Source organism: Megascapheus bottae, chromosome 7 (genome assembly GCF_031878675.1).
Source record: "Megascapheus bottae isolate mThoBot1 chromosome 7, mThoBot2.hap1, whole genome shotgun sequence".
Classification (NCBI taxonomy): Eukaryota; Metazoa; Chordata; class Mammalia; order Rodentia; family Geomyidae; genus Megascapheus; species Megascapheus bottae.
Genome location: NC_143515.1, coordinates 36,549,515 through 36,564,682, shown reverse-complemented (window position 1 = coordinate 36,564,682; position 15,168 = coordinate 36,549,515).

The following is a 15,168-nucleotide window of genomic DNA, read 5'->3' as shown; positions in this document are numbered from 1 at the left end:
TGGTTATTAACATTGATAAGGCTGATGGACTAGTTGAGACCATAATTCTTCCTGAATGGTGTCATGAAACTCAGAATAAATAGTTGGTAAATAAGTCTTGCAAGTAATCTGTTCAGAGTTCGTTGTCATAGCACAAGTGGCCTGTTTCAGAGCTTTGTGGCACAGTTTCATTCCCACTTGCTTCTGGTAGTTCAGGAGTCTGTGATGGGATTTGTATTTGGTCTCTTCCTACAAGTTTACAGAACTGACCTGTATAGAGTGTTTAGAAGGAAAGGTGATAAACAATAATTGTTCCTGACAGTATTATCTGCCCTCTTAAAGTGCATAATGAACTTTATTCATAGTCAACAACAGATGTGCTCTGCTGTAGTCTAGACTTTCCTAGGTGTTAACAAAGCAAAGGATAAAGTCTGCTTCTAAGGTGCATACCATGCATGCTGTTGTTATCAGCTATATATTCACCTCCAAGAATTTTTCACCAAGGTCATCCACTCAGCATATCAGCTTCCTCTAGCTCTGGTACTCCTGATCAATCTCTTCTTCCCACTTCTATATTTTTTTGTCTTAACACATGCTTTCTAATGTGTTGTGTAACGTTTCAGCTTATTTTTCCGTGGAAGTTTGTTTTGTTTTGTTGCTATAGTGGAACATGGAAATATTTTACAGTCAGTAAGAAAGAATTTGTGGAGAGGGCAAGTCAGAAAGTTGTGAGTATTAGGGGATGGGTATTTTTACTTTTGTTAAATTTTCAAATTTAAACTTACTAAATAGTGATTCTTGATTTTGCTGTGCATTACAATCTCCTGTAAAATGTCTTTAAAGGACAAATGCCACTCTCTTTTACAGACCCACTGGGTGAGAATCTTTCAGATGGACCTTTAGTATTTGTGTTAAACAGGCCAAACCCTCACCCCACACTGTTTTCTGCCATCAAGGATGAGATGCTTTTGGAAAAAGCTTCTGCCTCACCAAGGACCTATCTTCCCCAATGAGAACCAAGGACATTTACAGGCACCTCACAAAGAAAATTAATCGTTCCAAAGTTTAGGCTCAGTCTGTGTGACTTCCATTTTTTATGATATATAAAAGATGTAAAGCCATAAATAGAAGTAGCTAATACTCTGAAGCCATAAAATTAAAAGTTCAAGACTTCCAGCAGCATCATATATTATTCTTGAGATTTTTAAACTCCATTAGATGTGAGCTTAGCAGCTCAGACGGGAGCCAACTACGATGAGAGAATTTCAGATGATGTGCCAAACAAAGGTGGAATTGTATCTGTGGAACCATGGTGAAGACCTCCTATGGCGTAGTGGAATGAAAGTGAGCCCCCGAAGGATAGGAAAAATAAATCTATCAATGTGAACTTGTAATCTATTCTCCAAACAGATTAAAATCATCCTTTTAAGGGAGGAAAAAAGAAATAAGATGGAAATTAGAAACTACTTAGAAATAAATAATGAGCATACCATGTGTCATATTGCATAAGATGTGCTTGCAGGAGAATAATACTTTATTTTAAATATAAGTATTAGGAAAAAGATTAAAAAATAAATGACCTGGATATTTTACTCAAAAAGCAGTAAGTAGCTAGATCACTAGCTACCCAAGGGAAGTAGATAGGAATTAAAAAAGAAAAATCACAATAAAAGTCTAAAATAAGTAGTAGACTAGGTCAATAAAACAAAAAAATAGAAATGATCAATAAAAGACAACACTTAGGGAAAATTATTAAAAAATAGAGTTAGAACTATAAATGTGTTTTAGAATTTTGTAAGGAGATATTCATAACTTCATGTCAATAAATTTGCAAATCTAGATGAATATATGACTTTCTAGAAAAATGTATAATGTATTGAAGTTTAAGAGATTTAGAAACTTATGTAGATTGATTGCCATGAATAACATAAACATGTCAAAGACACAAGTATAATTCATAGAATATAGTTTGTCAAAACGTGTGAAACATAAAAATTTAAAAAGATGAAATAGTTCTTGGCCATTAAGTTTTGCAACCGAAGGTAATTATTAATTTCAGTGATAATAAGGAAATGTTAACTGATCAGGTCTTTCACAAAATAATCTAATCATAGCTATTATAGTTAAAAGTATTTGATTCAGTGATTCCTATTTTAGGGACCTGTTGTACAAAATTGTTTGGCTCAGACCCAAAGGAACATAGGCTCCTTGATTTCCTTCATTTGTAATAATTAGTACACATCTAGGACTCTCCTAGCAGAGGATTACAATAGTTCAAAACCTAGGTACATAAGGTCATATAGGATGAGACTACTAAATGAAAGGATCTCTAGAATATAGAAACAAGAGCTTTATCTTGAGTGATTATTGTTCTTAATGTACTATGTTATTTCTCTTCTTTTTTGTTGCCCTTTGGTTAATCTCATATTGTTACTGTATCTGACTTTGTTACCTAGTATATTGTATATATGTTTATTTGAAATGGGGAAGGGAAGGGGGAAAACAAGATGATTGGGAGGGGGTGGGGGAAATGGGGACAAAAACAGGAGAAGGGGTATCAATGTGTGAGAAATAATGTACCTACTACCTGACGAATGTAACTATAACTTCTCTATACATTATCCTGACAATATAAAAATAATGTTTGGCTCTCAGTGCAAAGCTGAATTTCCCATTAATGATGATTTTTTTAAAAAAAGAACATCAGTGAAAAATGGTGATTCAGTATGATTCTATGCAAAAAAATACGTTTGAGAAGTAATGTACTCACTACCTTACAAATGTAACTGTAGCCCCCCTACATCACCCTCGCAATAGCATTTTTTAAAATGTATCTGTGTAGCTTTGTACATGTAATTAAAAAAATGGCCAAAGGAAACACAGACCACTGATACAGAAATAAGAATGGGGTTGGGGTGTTGTGATGGATTGCCAAATATCAGCAAGCTATAATATAGTGCTTGACTATGATGACAAGGATGTATTCCAGTAACACCTGGGAATACCGATTGAATCTGTGAGTGAGGAAAACAACATCTAGTCTCAAGATAAGGGTTTCCAAACCCTGTAAGTCATCCTTGTGTTATTTATGATGCTGCTATAATATTTATATCAAGGAAAACTATTTTTTGTGTGTGTACCAGTATTAGGTTTGGTATAAGAATCTCATGGACTTTTTCCTGCCTCAGCTGGCTTCGAACCGCCATCCTCAGACCTCAGCCTCCTGAGTAGAGCCACTTGTGCCTGGCAAGGAAATCTGTCTGATTACCAAGATTAATGCCCCAGGGGCTTCGCCAAAACCCAAGTCAAAGCAAAAACCATTTAACTGGTCGACCTTTGGGAAAGAGTATAAATTCAAGGGACACCTTGTGTCAATTATGATAAGCAACCGAAGCTCTATTCCAAATATAATGTCTCCTCATTACCTGTACCCTCCAAATTCCAGTACTCACCAACAGAATCAATAAGACTATTGGGTGGGGGAGTTTATGAAGCTGGAGGTGGAATACTGTAACGTAAAATAGGATGAGCCACCCTTGAGCTCCGCCTGAGGGCTTTCTTATCTCTTCCATAATGTCTGTCTTCATTGTAAATGTTGAGTGACCTGATCTCTCCTGGACATTTTAGTGTTTGAACTTACTTTTCCACTGGTCCAGCATCACCAAGTTAGCAGATGAACACTGGCATGTGTTACAGCATGGAAAGGTGAACACCCAGGAAGGTAAGGAAATGGAAACTGAAGATCTTGGGCTAATATGACTCCAAACAACCTCTTCCCTCACCCCAGTGGTTAAATGGAGAATCTGGAATATTCCTTAATTGTGGTAATGCTCACTTAAGGAAAGGATCTCATTGGAATTCTTCTTTTCCTGTAAAAGAAAATGGTGTTGTTCCCAAACTAAAATTGAGCAAACGGTGTGCCCAGTGCTCTAGGTTATGGCTAAAAAGTGTCTCTTCCTTTGACAGTTAAATGTTGTCAAGTAAGACCTAATTGATCGCGATACAATTGTGTTGCTTGGTGGTACTAATCAATAACCACAGATCAATCTACCTGGTTTTCTTCTTAGAAGAATAAATAATGGCAGACATCTCAAGATGACACTAATCACCCTTGCCTAAATGTTAACCATGCCAACTGCTAAAGAGATAAATAGGTGATTTAGGTTTACTGGTCAATGCAATAACTCTTTGGGATCAGTGGTCTAGATATTTATGAAAACATTTCATAACCAGTAATACAAGATCTGCCCATGCTTCCTCCCTGCTCTAAACTCTTGTCTATGCCTCTAAACTGAATTTTTAAAATTAGCATTTTATCTATAACATTTGATTTTAACAAAACTGCAATAACTGGCCTATCAGAATGACATTGTACTTCATATAATTCCCTACATCTCTCCTTAGTATAACCACATGCTGATTTTAGCCATGTTCTCTTTGTTTTAAAGAAGACATTTTGAAGCTTCCTGGCTGTCACATTCCTAGGCATAGCTGCCCTACTCTGATTCCTCCTTTCTCTGAAGAGCTGGTCTCTGACCCTGATCAGGTGCTTTTCCTGGGGAATGTGTATCAGATGGGAACAGACAAGGAGTCAGAGATTAAACACTATAGCTTACAGACTTTGTCAAGAAGTCCCCAGCCGTCAGTTCCAGAGGCCTCAGAACTGTCTTGGGTCTTTGCTGCTAACCTTTCCTTTGATCAGACTACCAAAGGTCTTTTATGTTTTTACTTGAAAGTATGATGGAGCTCTATAATCACCACTACTATTGTAGTGCTTGAGTGTATTCAGAAAATTGTAGTCATTAATTGTTAGGATCCTTCATTTCCTGTCGTGTTTCCAAAAATGTGTCATGGAGGTGACTCACTGATGTAGAAATGTTGAAAGCTGAACACTTGTGTTTTAAAATGTCTGACATTCTGCTCGACTATGAAATGTTGATATTTCTCTAGATTCTGAGTCTGAATTTATTAGTTAACAGCAGTATGTGTTCGTATATCCTGAGCTCAGCTGTATATAGGAGCTACATTAAAAGCTCTCATCTTCAGACAGGTGTGTGACTTGCTGTGCCAAAGTGTATGTCACTTATTATCAGAGATTTATGTGTGGCTTTAAGCTACAGCTGCCAGGAGGGGAGGTTTTGTTTGTATATGCCATGTAATTAAGAATCAAGTTAACCCTAACATTGAGAAGATGAGTCATCACCACCTTGCTTGGCAGTTTGAAGAGATTTGAATCTTTTTTTTTAATGATGTCTTTGACAAGGCTAGAGAGAGATGAGTGGGACAGGTAGTGGCAGAGCTCCGAGAACTCCTGGATTAGGAACTTTACTGAAGACCATGGGTAGGGAGCCTGGCCTACACAATCCCTCCTACACCTGCCCATTCAGAAAACACAGAGTTGAAGACAAGGCCACAGGCAACTTTGCAGAGAAGTCATGGAACAATGTCAGGGCAAGAGTTGGAAGGGAGAGGGATGATTCACCCATCTTGGTGATGGTATAGTCTTGTGTCTTTGTATCAGTAGGAAAGGCCAGGCTTTCTCTGGCTCTGACATTTATTTCCTGAATAATTCAATGATATGTAATGCTGTAAGGTAAGAAAGCAAAGAACTGGGGTTTGGGAGCTCTGGGCATCAGTGAACTACTCAGCCTGAGTGTGTTAAATCAGGTAACTCATTGCTAGCACCATTAATATGTGCTTTTCTTGGTGTGAGAGCTGTGAAGTTGTGCTGGCCACTGTAACTCCTAGTTTTCCTTCTTTTTTTTTTCTTTTAGTTTTTATTATGGAGGTAATGTATAGAGGTTACATTCACCAGATAGTAGGTGCGTTACTTCTCACACATTGATATCCCTTCTCATGTTTTTGTCCTTGTTTCCTTCCTCCCACCCCTTCTCAATAATCTTGTTTTCCCTCCTTTCCTTTCCTATTTCAAATAAACAAATAAACATATATACAATATACCAGGTAACAAAGTCAGATGCAGTAACAATATGAGATTAACCAAAGGGCAACAAAGGAGAAGAGAAATAATATAGTGTATTAAGAACAATAATCACTCAAGATAAAACTCTTGTTTCCATATTCTAGAGATCCTTTCATTTAGTCTCATCCTATATGGCCTTATATATCTAGGTTTTGAACTATTGTAATCCTCTGCTAGGAGAGTCCTAGATGTATACTATTACAAATGAGGGAAACCATTGAGCCTATGTTCCTTTAGGTCTGGCTTACTTCACTTAATATGATTTTTTCCAAGTCTTTCCATTTCCTTACAAATGGGGCAATGTCATTCTTTCTGATGGCAGCATAGAATTCCATTGTGTATAACTACCACATCTTCTTGATCCAATCATCTACTGAGGGACATCTGGGTTGGTTCCATATCTTTGCTATGGTAAATAGTGCTGCAATGCTAGTGGCTAGTGGCTTTAGAATGTCTTTGTTTCTGGATGTTTGGGTAAATGCCAAGGAGTGGGATTGCTGGGTCATAGGGGAGCTCTATGTTTAGTCTTCTGGGGAATCACCATACTGCTTTCCATAGTGGTTGAACAAGTTTACACTCCCACCAACAGTGTAGTAGTGATCCCTCCTGGCCACATCCCCACCAGCATCTGTTGTTACTAGATTTCTTGATCTTGGCTATTCTAACTGGAGTGAGATGGAATCTTAGAGTTATTTTGATTTGCATTTCTTTTATGGCCAGAGATGTGGAGCATTTCCTCATGTGTCTATAAGCCATTCTTATTTCCTCTTCAGAGAAGTCTAAGTCTTTGGCCCATCTTTTAATAACTCCTAGTTTTCACATGTTCATTCAACAACTGTTTATTGAGCTCCGCCTGGATACCAAGCTCTGGGCTGATGTAAATCCTGGCTGTCCCTAAGTTTCCCTTCTAATATGTGTAGTTGCTGCAAGAAAGAAATCCATTTTTTGGTTCTAAACTAGATCCAAACTCTTGCTAACAGGAGGGTTGGGTAGTTGTCTTCTTGTTGTCTGGCAACTGCTGCTTTCACCTTGGCCACATATACAAATGCATTAACTAATCTTACGGGCACAGAGCCCAGACTTAGAACACCAAGGTTGGACTTTCTCAGAGCAAACAGCTCAAAGTGGGGGAGAAATAGAGTCCCTAGGCAGTAGAGATAAACGACCATTTGAGACAAGGTGAGAGCACTTGCTCACAAAGCATATGCCAGCTCTTGTCATAGTCTATTTCTTTACCTGCCTCAGCCTGATAATGCCTGAAGCTGAACTTGGGAGTCTGCTTGGAACTATGCAATCTAGAAAAAGTACCATTAGATTTTTGCTTGAGACATATTTCTTTTAAATAGTTAATGCAGTGTCTGACACTCCTTCTATATTTCTTTATCCCCTGTTGCCAACTTCCAACAAGTAAAGGAAAAGATTTCAATTCAACTATAATTTTTTCTTATACTGAAGGAGGAACTCCAGGTTCTTCCATCCTAGTCAAATGCTACACATCTCTACCCCCCAAAATCTCAATTCTTTTTTTTTTCTTAGCTTGTCCTGAGGCTTGAACTCAGCCTGGGCATTGCCCCTGAACCTCTATGTGCTCAAGGTTTTGTGTTTTACCACCTTGAGCCACAGCATTACATCCACCTCTTTCTGAGTAGTTAATTGGAGACAAGAGACTCATGGACCTTCTTGCCTGGACTGGCTTTGAACTGTGATCCTCAGATCTGAGCCTCCTGAATAGCTAGTATTATAGGTGAGAACCACCAGTACCCAGTCCAAGATCTCAATTCTTATAAAAATCTCTCTTCATTCCCTGAAAGAACAAATTGAGGAGTGGATTTCAGGTGGTTCAAGTGTATTCTGGAAATGACAACTGGAATTCTGCCAACCCAAAAGGGTGTTTACATAATGTCTCCCTTTCATTTGGAAAAGAAAAAGAAGACTCCAATAATTTAACACTAAATGCCACTGGCAATGGCATTTCATCACGCAGTGTGGTGCACCACTCATGATGTTTGACTCTGGTGACTAAAACTGCAGGCTAGGCAAACATATAAACACAGACCAGCCTCTTCCTTTGCTTACACACACCCTACTACTCCTCATAGTCGTGTATGGATTTATATCTCCCCTCATTCCATTATAAGGGCCCAAAGAAACTTCCAGAAATATATAAGATGAAAAAGGAAAGGAAAAAAGCAAGCTATAAGAAGCCCAGGGATGAAGTTTAACGGATAAGAATGTACAGACTAAGAGGGGAATGAGACTGGGGTGTCATTGGATCCTGTTTTATGGTAGGAGAAAGAGTGGTCTCTGCCACCTGTGTAAGATAAGCCTGGGTATCACATTACCTATTTCCTTATGATTCTGTGGGTATCAAAATCTCTCCAAAGTGACTATTAGAAGATAGAATTTATCTCCTCTCAGGTGAGCATAGCTCACCAAGAGTTGAGTTCTGGACTTGGTCTAGAATAAAAATTAAGAAACTGGGAAAGTATATGGCATTGCCTATGGGCTCAAAATTGTGTCTACAATTTCCATTCCCACAGTCAGCAGCAGACTTTTCCAAGGATTTTGATTCTATAGGATATATGAGGATTCAATGATGACCTATCACAATGAACTAAATTGCCCATAGGAGATGAAATCAGTCTCGATATGAGGTGTATTATCTATATGAGAGTATTACCTAGCAAAAGCAAATTTGTACTTTCATTCTTTAATAGTTTATCCTACCTACTATTTCTGAAACATGTTGCCATGATTTTGGTCCTATGGTATTTCTTTTCTATTTTCAATATAGTACTAAAAATGTAAAAATCTATTAAAATGTGACTGCTCCCACAAGCCCTTTTCCCTCCCCACCTTCATGACTAGTGTTCTACCTTTGAAATTCCTCTAGTTCTGACTTTCTGCTTGTTAATTGGAGATGAGTTTCTTGGATCTTCAATTCTCAGATCTCTGCTTCCCGAGTAGCTAGAATTACAGGTGTGAGCCACATCCCTGGTACAATCATGGATTCAGGGGCAGAACCAGTCCTACTGCCTGGCCCACCTCCTTACCTGTTTAAATGCACAAGCAAAATGAAGTGTCAGGAGAGCTGACTTTTTCTCCATACTTTAATCTGGCTTCAAAGTTCTAATTTAGGACTTTGAGCAAAAAGTACAGATTTACACAATTATCAGCCCTAGTGAAACCCACAATGTTAACAAACTAAGGTGTGGATTCATAGACTGGCTGTTTAAAAAGGCAAGGTGGAGTAAAGGAATAATATGTATGCCATCTCACACCTTCCTTTTTTTCCTTCCTTCCTTCCTTTCTTCCTTCCTTCCTTCCTTCCTTTCTACCTTCTTTTTGTCTTCCTTTCTCTCTTTTTTGGTGACAAAGTATTTTTGAAAGAGGAGATACTGATTAGAAATGCGAAGACCCCATTATGATAATTGCAGCTGATTTCCTGCCTCCAAATGTCTTCCTGCCTGCGTTGCTGCCAGTGACTGACAGCTGGCTTAATAATCATATTCAAGCACTGTTTGCATTTCTTGACCTTTACTGAAAAACATTTTTTTCCTGAGCTTTGGACATGAATAGCGTGTTTTAATTTAGGGAGAATAATGTGTTTGCATCATTCCCAGCAGCTAGTGGATCTGATTACCTGGGTTATTTCTACATTCCACTTCAAAGGGGACTTCTGCAGGATGTCTGGTGGTTGAAACCATTTCATAATTAACCCTGGGAGTTGGAATGGTTGGTTCTGGTTGAATTAATGAGGGGGCTGACACACTCTTGGCTTACAAGAACATCCAAAACCTATTTACTTTGGAAATCAGATATTGTTAATGTTTTGTTCATGCCAGTCAATATAAATGAAGACTTTCTCCACTTGTAAATATAACTTTTGTGTATTATTATTATTGTTATTTTTTTCTCCCATGCCCTCCCCCACCCCATGTCCTATTATTGTTATTTTTAAAACATTTTCCTTCATTTGTTTCTGAATATGCTGTCTACTGTCCTCTACTGGCAGAAACTAGAGTAGCGTAGCATCACAGAGCAGTCTTGGTTGGATTCAGATCTTGTTTTTTATATGGAGATGGGGCTAGTACAATCACTTCTTAGAAGGATTGAAAGTATTAAGCAAAAAGAAATGCACTTGGGCCAGGAGTGTGGCCTAGTGGTAGAGTGCTTGCCTTGCACGCAATGAAGCCCTGGGTTTGATTTATTGCTTCCACATACACAGAAAAAGCTGGAAGTGATGCTGTGGCTCAAGTGCTAGCCTTGAGAAAGCTCAAGAACAGTGCCCAGGCCCAGAGTTCAAGCCACAAGATTGGCAAAAAAGAAGAAAGACAGACAGACAGACAGACAGACAGACAGAAAGAAAGAAAGAAAGAAAGAAAGAAAGAAAGAAAGAAAAAAAGAAAGGCAAGAGAGAGAAAGAAGGAAGGAAGGAAGGACAGAAAGAAGGAAGGAAGAAATGCATTTAAAATGGTCCTCATATGCTTAGTACATAATCTGGTAAACACTGGACATGAGTAACTGCTGCAATTATTTCTTTGTGCATTTAAATGATCTTTCTTTCCACTCCTATGTGGTCTTTGGAGACTGCCCCTTCTTTCAAGTCCCAGAATACCTTTCTTACATCCTTCAAGGAGGACCAATATCTTGGAGAAAACCCTACTTACAGAACATGCTGGGGCTCCTTCACTGGTCTCTACATTGGAATCCCTTGTGTTTTTCTGTAAGTGTTGCACTTAGTCCTCAAGAATCCAGCTGGCTGACCATGACAGTTTCATCTATGAACAACAGGCTCCGAATTTCTGAGTCACAGGAAAAGTAAAGGACACAGGCTTAGAAGTCTCAAGAGCCTGTGTTCAGGAGTATAGGATGTCTAGATACATTATATATAGCCACACACCATATAACTTAGCACCACAATGAGACACTACTGAAAGTAAGAGTATATTATTATCATTTTTATTGTCGGTCGTGGGGCTTTTACTCAGGGTCTGTATTCTGTCGATGAGGTTTTTTTGTACTCAAGGCTAGTGCTGTACCACTTGGAGCCACTGTGCCACTTCTGGTTTTCTGGGGATTAATTGGAGGTAAGTGTCTCACAGACTTTCCTACTCAGGCTGGCTTTGAACTGTGATCCTTAGATCTCAGCTTCCCAAGTAACTAGGTTACCAGTATGAGCCACCAGTGCCTAATGAACATATTATTTTTAAAGGATTGAATTATTTTCAAGTATTTACTTAATAGTCGATGGATTGGTTTTATTGTATTAGTGAATATGAAGAAAAGACAGAACAACTGAGTAGGAAAGTATCTCAATTTACAGACAATATGATTTTTATATATAGAAATCCCCAACGAAGGCAAACCCCACAGACACAACCAGTTACAACTAAAATTCAGCAAACTTGCAGTACACAAAGAAAACACACAAAAACCAGATCATTTTCCGTATCAGCATCCAATAATGTGAGAAGGACATTAGGAAGAAAATTTCATTGACCATAGTGTCTCCCTGTCTCCTAAAAGATAAATGCTCAGGAATAAATTTAAACAAGGAAGTGAAAGACTTGCATGATGTAATTATAAACACTGCTAAAAGAAGCTCAAGAGAGCAGCAATAAGTAGAAACACAGTTTGTGTCCATGGATTAGAAGATTTCATATTATAAAGTTGTCGTTAGTACTCTAAAGGATCTACCAATAAATTTAAACCCCATCAAAATCAATGATGCCTGATATATGGTATAATCACCCACAGTACACCTATAATCCCAGCTACACAGACGGTGGATATAGAAGGATTATGTAGCCAAGAAAGCCTATGGAAGAAAACAGGACCCTATTTAAAAAAACAAAAAACTAAAAACTAAAGCTCAAAGGGCTGAAGATGTAACTCCAGTGGTAGAGCACCTGCCTAGCAACCAGGAGGCACTGAGTTCAAACCCTACTACTGCCCCCAAATATAAAAATACGAATGGCATTTTTCTTTTTTGCAGAAATGAAATATCAATCTCAAAATTCATGTAGCCTCTCAAGGGATCCTGAATAGGGAAAACCATTTTAAAGAAGAACAAAGCTAAATTGTCATCCTTCCTGATTTTACAAGGTTCCAAAGCTACAGTAATCAAACCATTGGGAAGCTAGGAGCAATGACTAACACCTGCAATTCTTGCCACTTCGGGGGAGACTCAGAATGTGAGGATTGTGGCTAGAGGCCAGCTCAAGTAGGAAAGCTTTTTGAGAAGGTAACTTTTCTAACTCGTAACTTGACCGTGGTGGTTAGCGCATACCATCCAAAGGCTATATGAGAGACTTAGACCGAGAGGATTGCGGTCCAGGTCAGTTTAGACAGAGAAGTCCACAAGACTCATCTCAAAGGAGGGAAGGAGAATGTACAAACCCTGCTTGTGATCTCAGCAACTACAGGAGCCCTAAAGTGGTTCAACTGGGCTGAAAAAAAAATCACACTTCTCCTAAAAATAACAAACGAAAAGCAGAAATCCAGCCTCCAAGCAAGGCAGAATGGTGTCACACCACTCAACCAAATAAGATGCTAGGTCACACTATGGCAATAGTACAACTGATTCTTTGCCAACGACTCAGCATAAGCACCAACACCAAAGCCTTCCTGTCATTGCTAGAAGACACGAAGGAGTTAGATTCTACTATTGTCTACCTCTGAAACTTCACCTATTTCACACTGACTGTGTGAAGGCATTGGTGTTTACAGCCACTGGTGCTAGAATCTTATAACCATCAGCCTCGTTAAGGTGATTTTTGAAAAAAAAATTTTATTGTATTGTTGGGGTGATATACAGAGGAGTTACAATTACATTCATCAGGTAGTGGGTACATTACTTCTTGAACATGGTTACCTCTTCCCATGTTTTTCTCCTATTTTTCTTTCCCCGACTTGCTCCTATTCATCATGTTTTTCCCTTACTTTCCTTTTTTCAAATAAATAAATGTATATACAATATACTAGGTACCAAAGTCAGGTACAACAACAACATGAGATAAACCTTAAGGGAAAAAGAAGAGAAAAGAAATAGCTTCACATAGTATATCAAGAACAACAATCACAAATTTAAGGTGGAATTTTTTGTTTCTAATCCTCAAATTTTTCCAATCGATTTTAAATACCTTGGATAAATGCTCCCTGCATTCCCGCTATCTGTGACACACACAGAAAGTGCCATAGATGCTGAAGTTACAGCTAACCAAAGGAAGCAGGCCAGGCCTGTCTGATTCTAGGATTCACCTTCTGTCCAAGCTCTGTGTTACTTCTTTTATACAGAGGCCCTAAGGAGAGTATGGATGATGGATGGTTACAGCTGCTCTTTGCTGAGAGCTACCAGGTCCTGTGGTAAGCATTTTACTTTCTGAAGCACTTTAGGGTTTTGCAGTTGCTGTTTTAAGCTGCCAAGTTAGGATAATTTTTATGCGGCAATCGATAATTAATATACCTATAAACATTTACCCAACCAACCCCTCAAACACATCGCTGCCTAAAACCTACACCGAGAGAGCAAATGAGTCATTGGAGCTATCACTGCTTCCTGGCTCTGGACATCATTTCTCTCTGTCTTCTCATTCCTGTCTTTGAGAAATGTTATTCTCCCTCAGAAGACAGACCATCAGAAGGTTAGGCAGAAGCAAGTGAGTGGTTCCAGAGTAGTTCAGTCACAATATCCATCAAAGTGAGTCCTGTGACCAAGCCTGAAGTCCGCCGAGACAGGATGTGGCTTGTGGAGTGGAGAAAGTGAACTCTTGCTATAGACCAGTGTGAATGGAGAGTTATGAATAAATAATATCACGTACTCATCATCTCTAGGCTTGAAATGTGATTGTGTTATTGATGACAGATATATTTGTATTTTGAATAATTAACTGTATTTATGACCATCAAAGTCTAGCAGAAGTTTGCAACTAGTTTGTTTTTTTATTGTGCTAGATGTGCTAGTCCTTTTTATCTGAAACTGAACCTATCTCAGACCCCTCCTTCCTCTCTTCAATTCTAGCCTTGCCCAGAGGGATTTTTGTGTGTACTCATCTGTCGATATCTGCAAGTCATTGATTTTAGGACTCTAAAACCTAAGGAGGCTCATGCCTCAACTAAAATGGCACAGGATTTGCATATCACCTATAAATACCCATTTACTTAAAATTATCTTTGAAAAGCTAATCTAATATAAATATGATATAAATCATTGATGTACTAAACTGTTTAAAGAATTATCATAAAAAGTTATCAGTACAGTTCAGCACAGATACGACCTTTTAGATTTTTTTGTTTTTGGTTAAAATGATTTTTTGGTTATTGAATGTATGAAGCCATACAGAGACCCATGTGAATGTTCAATTTGTTGTTGCACATAACCTCTTCTTGATGGAATTTTAAAATAATGTGACCTTTTAGATAGCAGGCATTCAAAAGAGTGACTGGGTTGAATTAAGGATAGGAAAAAGGAACAGCTATTTGAGTAGAAATGCTTTTGAAAACCAAGATAACCTTTCCTGATTCAAGGAATGACAATCAAGAAAATCAAATGGAAAAATCATATTTGGAAATAACTCAGTCGTAGTGAGTATCACTGCTGAATTAGTTCACTCTTTAACTTAGTCCTAAATTAACTAAATCCTGTTTATGCAATGCAATAATTTCGAACTTAATTATATTTTTATTTGGTGTCCTTTCTGAGAGTTAAAGGAAAGCTTAAATTACTTTATTCTTTTGCTAATCAGATCTTCCAGGAGGTGAGTATATAATGTAAGTGTATAGCATTCATGGAAGTAATAAAGCCTCAGGAAGCCTTATAGTCATTCCCCAAACAAAATTAGGAGTGGGAAGGTCAAGTTCAACCCTGTATCCTTTCCTGTTCTCCTGCTTCACTTTTCTCAGCAAGATGGGAAACCCATTAAGTTTCCAGTTGTATAAACATAACTTTGAGTTCTGGCACTACCATTTACATTCTATGTAACTATTTTTTTTTTCATTTTTGAATGCCAGTATCAGGACTTGAACTCAGAGCCTCGTTCATTTGTACTCACCACTGGCACTCGACCACTTGAGCCATACTCAATGCTTTTTGCTAGTTATTTTGAAATGAATCTCATGGATTTGTCTGCCTAGGGTTTTAAACCCTGATCATTATATCTTATCCTCCTGTGAAGCTAGGTTTATAGGTGTGAGCCACAGGTGAC